The sequence below is a fragment of the Triticum dicoccoides genome, chromosome 2A, assembly GCF_002162155.2.
Source record: "Triticum dicoccoides isolate Atlit2015 ecotype Zavitan chromosome 2A, WEW_v2.0, whole genome shotgun sequence".
In the NCBI taxonomy this organism is placed as follows: Eukaryota; Viridiplantae; Streptophyta; class Magnoliopsida; order Poales; family Poaceae; genus Triticum; species Triticum dicoccoides.
The window spans coordinates 724,767,761-724,775,598 of NC_041382.1; the positions used below are offsets into that span (position 1 = coordinate 724,767,761).

The 7,838-nt window shown below is 48.4% G+C and overlaps 1 pseudogene; it reads right to left on the reverse strand.

Annotated features, from left to right (window-relative positions):
- Positions 1 to 380: 380 nt before the first annotated feature.
- LOC119358213 lies at positions 381 to 3,312 on the reverse strand (annotated as a pseudogene).
- Between the last annotated feature and the right edge of the window lie 4,526 nt (positions 3,313 to 7,838).

Below are 7,838 nucleotides of genomic sequence, written 5' to 3' on the forward strand. Positions count from 1 at the left end.
GATATTGTGTAGCACGCTGAACAAAGATTACGTCATACTTAGTGCCACCATTTCAGTGGGAAGAAATTAAGAGGATGCATAAGGGAGGAGTATGTTTTGTCATGAGCAGACTTACATGAAGAAGGAAAGTTTGAATGCTTGTTCTCCTTTTTCCACTGACTATCTCCAACAACAGGACTTCAAAACTATATACATCACACTTGTACGTCAGGGCCCCTTCCGATGAATACTCCGGAGCGACATATCCCCTTCATTTAACACAAAACATGGGGTTAATTCAGGTCTCTTGGACATGGAGAAACAGGGAAAAGGAACAATCATACATTCTTCATGTCCAAGTAGTCTAACTTGAATATGTAACACTATAAGAGTTGGATATTTCAATCATACGGCGTCAGTACTAGTGTCGGATTTGTCTGCTCATCGATAAACAGCTTCGTGGTGGCAAAGTCCGCTATCTTGGGATGCCACGTGTCACTGACAAGTATATTGCCAGGTTTTAGATCCCTGTGAATGAATCCTTCTGCGTGAAGAAATTTAACGCCTACGGCAATCCCATGAATTACTCCCAGTCTTTGCGACCAATTCAGTGAGGAACGGAATCCGTTTTCTTCCCCTGCATTTCCAAATAGGTGTGTGAGGCCAAAAACAGATCGGAATAGTTGTGGGTTACATCTGTACATAATGATAGATTAACATGTCATGCATTGGAACTAGTAGTACCAAAAATGTAGAGATTCAAACTCTGGCGCTCCATCCACTCATAGACTAATATCCACTCGTCTCCTTCCTGGCAATACCAGAGGAGCTTAGCAAGATTGGCATGCATGAGCTTTGACATCATTTCCACTTCCCTTGAGAAATGTTCCCTGCCTTTATTAGTAAGACGATAGTGTTTCAGCCTCTTCACAGCAACTATTGTATCATCGTGTAGCTGCCCCTGGTGATAATACAGTACCATGTTACGATGTAGATTCAGTAGATATATGTCTTGTACAATCAACTACTATAGGGTGTGGTTAGGAAGTCTGATTTCATTACTCTGTGTGTACTGTGTAGTCAATCTGTGACAAATGTCAGTTGATATGTACAAGAAATAAATAATACCTTATAGACGACACTATATTCGCCCTCACCGATGATATTTTCTTCAGAGAAATTTCCTGTAGCCTCCGTTATAGTAGGAAGACCAACTGCACAGACGGACTGGACAGTCGAAGCAGGATTGGAGCGAATATCAGCACCAGCACCATTTGCACCTCCCTGGGCATTGTCTACTGGAAAAACAATCAGGCTTATCAGAATGTTTACAGCATTCTCCTTATCATTGCAAGAAAGGGATGTGAAAGCAATCAGTGTGCATGGTCATGTTGTTACCTGATATTCTTGATTCCCGTCGTCGTCTCCTCACAACAGCGAACAACCAAAGAGAAAAGAGAACCACGGCAAGGGAGGCTATCGATGCACCAATAATAAGCCCAGTTGGAAATGCTCGGTACCGCACCTCAGCTGTTACAGTTTTAAAACATATTTCAGATGCACGGTTAGGGCAAGTTCAGCAGATGGCAAAACAGCAGCATAGCAAAGCATGATCGTGCACGGTATCGGTTTATCAATAGACATAAGCAACGGAGAGCACCCACTTGTATTCCCTCTGTAGAATAAGTTTAGATTCTCTTTATCTTGCTAGTCGTGGACTCGTGGTATTGCTAACTTAGTTTATCATTAAATTCAAGAAATTTGACAGATGCAAATACAAAAGGAAGATTACCATCTAGATTGCCAACAGACTACCACAAAAATATAATTACTCTACCATCATCAATCTTAATTCTGCAGATGGAGATTATCACTAGTCATGAAGTTTAAAATGAATTTAAAAGATACCCAGATTGTGCACTATCTTACCGTCTGGTTTTAATAAACATCCAGGCTTGAGTAAAGAAGTCACCGTAAATTTCATGGGCCTATGAAAGTAAAAGTGGGCTCACACCAAGTCTTTAAGGAGAACTGGACGCACCTAATTCAGACTTGGCAGATCTTAGATAGAGGGTTTGTCCTCCATCTACATACCGCAGATCCATGAGGTCATCTTTCCAGATGATGCACCCAGTTCCAACGCCTCCTCCCCGGATATCCAATGCTGCATAGCCTAGGCATGAACAGTTTACCAGGCACTTCGCCCTACATTCTTCCAACGTGATGCTTGCATCCACTGACGCATTGCGTGTATCAGGAAGCTTCACTCCGTGCATCACCACGAAACCATCTGTGGTGGAAGCTCCATTGCCACAGTCCAACACGACGTTTCGGTGGCATCCGTTGGAGGTGTCCCTCATCTTCCACTGCACCGGAGATGTCGGGCTGAACCCCTTGATGCAGTTGCAGAATGATGTCGACGGCGCATTGGCATTGCACATACCAAATGCCCCGCACTTCCCGTAGTCGTCGCAGATGTCCCTCGGCCCTTGGAAGAAGACCTTCCATGCCCGGCTGCTCGGCTCCCACACTAGGCGCCGGAATACTCCGTCGTGGGTGAGCAGTAGATGTGACAAGGGTGCTCCAGGCTTGGCGACATAACCGTAGGTTAGTGGTTACCTCGCTTGGGGTATTTGTCAACTGGTAGGCGAAAAAGTCAGAATATGTGGCCATCTCCGTGACACCGCTGAACCATAGGCCATTCCATGGTCCGGTGCGATATATCACTTTATCACCATCCAAGAGAACGTTTTGCGGCACGCCTTCCAAATTGGTCGTGTAGTGGAAGTTACCTGGGGAAGGGTCGTTCGGCGAATGCCACGACGTAAGTCGCCACTCTGCACCGGTCCACAGGTTCTTGCCGATCTTCATGCCGGGAAGCTGCGTGTTCGACAGGTGGTCGAACGACTGCCACATGGCGGCGCCTCCGCTTCCGTCGCTCAAGACCAGATTGCCCGAATTGAGCAATTGCGCTGTCATGAAGCCGGTGCCCGTCGTGTTTGAAGACCACACGACTTGACCGGAGCTATCCAGCAGGAGAAGGCTTCCGGTGCCACTGATCACCAACACCCCGAAAGCGTCAGTGAGAGGACGGTCAGAGTTGGTTACCCAACTGACGACATCCTCGGACATGGTGAACCATATACCAAGATATCTCTCGGCAGCCACCCCAGGGGAGAAGATGCCCAGGGTGAATGACCCATCGGCTGAGACGAGTGTCTCGCCATCAGTGACATTCTGGCCCTTGCCGAGCGTGTCAGTAACATCAGCAGCAAAGGCTATGGGAGAAAGGGCCAAGAACGAGCATAGAAGAAGGCTGGAGATTAACACCATAGTCAGCGACCCTTCTTGCTCCTGGTGAAGAAGAATGGTTAGAGCCTTATAGGTGGTGCATCCTCCAGCACTGTTCTACAAAGTGCTGACCAGCTTACCTACTGAGGTTTGAATTCTGGTCCTCCATCGATCAGAGACAACAACATTTAGTTACATATAATAGGGATAAGTATATTTCATCCCTTAATTTTCTCCGAAGTATAGAAATGGTTCTTCAAGTCCGAAACCAGCAAACCTAGTCCCTCAACTTCTCAAACCGGATATGTTTAGTCCCTCATACCGCTTTGTGTGGTTTTGTTGATGACGTGGCATGGTTTTTCTTGGCATTTTATCAAACACATGTCATGCGCGTGTTATATTTTCGGACGGTGGTGTCAAGGGACGCACAGCAGGTCTACGGCGTGCCCTTCTTCGACACCGAGATCATGCCCAGCAGCCCGACCAACGTTCTGGTGCCTCTGATGAGCGGTTTTGCGCAGCAGCCGCCGTCACCACTCGAGGGTCATCAGTGCGTCCTGGGCCGAGCGAAGGATGTCCATGGGCGACCTTGTGCACGGCCCTACCGGCTGATGCGGATGAATCCACGTCCAGGCTCGACTCCGATACTCGTCTCCGTGCACACTGTCGATCGAGGTTGCTTAGGCCCCGATTGGAATGCTGTATTTTTGCTACCCCGGTAACATTTTACACCTGTATATTACCCACCTCCAACAAATTCCTGGTGTAAATAATTTCCGGTTGTAACATGCGCTTGGCTCCCAGGTTGTAATGCCACCGTATTCAAGCACACAAGCATCATCACGTCCAACCTCCAACGCCATCGACAAAGCCAGGGCCCGTGCGACCAAGTTACCGCTCTACCGGCTGCTCATCCCCCTCCTGGTCATCGTCTCACTCCTCTGCCTCAACCGCCGGGCCGCCGGCCATCAATCTGTCCCCGGTCGCCGTGGGCGCTCCTGGTGCTCGGCAACCTCACCACCTCGCCATGCGCGATCTATCGCGTTGCCACAGCCCGGTCATCATGCTCTGCCTCGATAGGAACTGCACCGTCCAGCTGCTCCAGGCCATGGCGATGTCCTCGTTGGAGGGCACGGCTCTCCAGTTTATCCGGCAAGATCCAACCCATCTCCTCCGTGTTCATCGAGGTGGGCGTTCCGGCGGTCCGTCGCTCGCCGCCTCTGCCGGCAGCCCGCTCAATCGCTAGCGGGACTGGGTCCTCGGCCGGCTACTCTCCGAGAAGCTCCGGATGTCTCCGCGGCAGCTTCTCCCGGCGTGGTCGCGGTCGACAGCGCCCCTCGTCTCTTTCACGGTCACGGTCACTGGCACGGGCGCCGGCGGCGACACCTGGCCCCGTCGCAGCCTTTGCCGCTGGTGCCTCACCCCTTTCTTGCTCCGGCGGCGCGTGCCCACCTCCACGATTTGGAGAGAGAGAGAGAGAATGCGGAGGCAGAAAACGTCGGGCCCAGGTCTGTATCCAAAACCGGTGTAATACAAGTGTATTTGACAAAACCGGTGTAAAAAATACCACCCAAAACCGACGAACCAACCGCATAACTCAATACGGCTCGTTTTGTTTTACACTTGCATATTTTACCGGTGTAAATCGCTCCAAAACGACGAACCAAGCGGGGCCTTAAGAACATGGCGAGGTGCTTCTCAAGCCCCGGTTGTACGTGGCGGAGGCACGAGCTCCTCTCCCGGTGAGAGTCAAGGCGTTTTCCAATCCGGCGAAAATCCATCTAGTAAGGTAGCTAGCTAGTCTCCTGTGAATCGGTCCAGCAGCTCTACTGTACGTGTGTATTGTCTTCCGGTGGAACCCAAGCCAGCTTCGGCGCGTGTAAATACCCATATGCAATCTCGTAGAGCACGCCTGAGCCCAGCCGGCTGGCGCCTCCTGACGAGCTGCCGAGGAGGTGCTGCTGCTGCAGCACAACGCCCTCTGGCCGGCACCCGTACGTTGTCACGAGTTCCTACATGCTACAGGAGGAGTGGCTCGATGACAGTGGCCACGGTGAGTTTGTGGATACTAATGTGGCGGTCAAACCTGTGTGACATGGCGGTCAAACTTGCATGACATGTTTAGTTTTAGTTAAAACCATGTTCACATCAGCACCAAACCACCCTAAATGGTCCGAAGGACTAAACTTATCCGGTTTTGAAAGTTGAGGGACTAGCATTTGCTGGTTTTAAAATTGAGGGATCATTTGTAGACTTTCGAAATAGTTGAAGGACAAAAAATATACTTATCCCCATATAATATGGCAGTTAATCTTCCAAGAAGTGGCAAGCCTGCAATACAATACATGCCCCGCAGCTTTCGCGTTAGTGTCAGCCAGTATTATTTGCATGAGTAGCTGTTACTATCTGCATTTCTCTACATGATTATGCCCGTCAAACCCATGACTTTCGATGCAATTTCATCTGCCTGCCCACCCACGACATGATGACAATGCTTGACTTTTCAGGTTTTGACTTGAGTGATGGTCTGATGGAGGAGATAAAATATGACATACCGCGTTCCCGGCGGTGGAATCTTGGACTTGGGTGGAATCTCGGCGGATTCTAACTTGTGAACCCAAAGGTGCATCCGAGGGTTGGACCAACGTCCGTGCTGCTGGGACGACTCCCGCCTGAGGGCTGAGGCACGCTGGTGAGGTGCCAAACTGCCAACGCGATGGCCCGGGAAGCGGGAATGGCCAGCTGGTTGCCGTGGGGGCTGGGGAATCGGGGGTCGCCGCCGCCCGCAGATCCAGTCGACGGCGCCGTGCCGTCACTGGAGGGCCAGATCCTCTTGCGCGTCGATGAAGATGGCGATGGTGGGGCCGGCCACGCGCAGGTCGCGGGTGGCCCGTCGCCGCCGCCATTGGCCGCCGTGGCCAACCCCTCCGTTAATATCCCCTCCCGTCGCGAAGCGAAGTCGCGCGAGAAACTAGGGCAGTAACACATGGATTTGTTCGGCGGTGGGCGGCGTTCATATCTGCTGACACCGCCGGCGAGTGGGCACTGATGGAGTGTGTCGTTACCGTGGGGTTGTGCCGTTGTCCGGCCGTGCGTGCGTGCGAGCGGAGAGGAAGTTGGGGAAGAAGCGGGCTGAGCCGCAGAGAATGGGCTTCGGTGGACCGAGTCCAGCCTATAAAAGATTGACAAATCATTTCATTTATCCTACTTATAAAGGTTAGAATTGATGGTAAATTCACGTATGAGATCAACAACCTTCATTGGTAAACAAATGCATCCCTATCTACATGTGGGACTAGCAATATTTCCGAGACACATAAATAAAGAAGTATACTTTTTATTCATTTGTGTAGGACCTAATAGAAATATATAAAAAAAATACACTATTAATTTTATGTGAGACCATCACTTATATAAGACACAAACAACAAATGCAGAAATGCGTCTTCAACTCAAAACTATGGAGTATATAACATAAAACTACCGGTCTAAGGTAAGGTTTCCATAGAACTACCCTTTTTTCGCTGTCACCTACCACAAAGTTAGTTTTTCGTTTCAAAAAACAACTCCAAGCGGAGTGTATTCATCATCATCACACATTTTCTCCAAGCTCCTAGTAATTGTATATTGATTTTGTTCAACTGCACATTAGTAGGACGGGCATGTTGAAGTCACACATCAGACATACTTCATCCGAAAATACTTGTCGGAGAAATGGATAAAAAATGATGTATTTAGAACTAAAATACGTCTAAATACATCCATTTCACCGACAAGTATTTTCGGACGGAGAGAATACTTTACTGCCCAAGAAATTTCAGAACTCAACAAGCACCAGCCAATACATGCGCCTCTAAATGATTAATCAAATCCAGTGCAGATATCAATTTGAATTCTGCCCCGTGAACTGACAAGAAGTGGCAATATTATGCATGACAAACCGTGTCCCAGTGGCAAATCAATGTTTTCCTATGTAACTCTACCTTGACCAGTTACACACGAAGCACATCTACAGCAAGTAGAGAATAAGGATGTACTATCTACCAACAGAAACGCAAAGTACACAAGCACCTCAAGATTGCAAGCAAGTAAAGATAATAAGCCCTCAAGATTAATCAGTTATGACTGAATAACGAAAACTAATCAACATTAATAAACTAGTGGGAAAATGGGGTCAAGAAGACGCACTCAAACAAGTAATTCATTAACATGAGAAGAACTTTTGTTTATATTTCTTAATCCTAAAAGAAGTGATTAGCCGTTTCTTCTTTGGAAATGGCCAATTGAGGCCCATTCACCCCCTGGAAGAAGTGGAACTGACAGGCCAAGAAAGCACACATATTCACAGATGGAGATGCACTCTTAAAATTGCAGGTTATCACTATGTATCCAACAAAAGCATGTTTATGTGTCGAGCACATGGGAATACCAAAACCTCAAACTTAGAGAGAACCTTGAGTATCGGGATTAGATTCTCTGTGTACTCTATATAACTCTAGGGCTGCCTCCATGATCTTGGGTTCAGATAAAAGCTGTGATCTTTTCTTATTTGAAGGATGAGTAGAGAA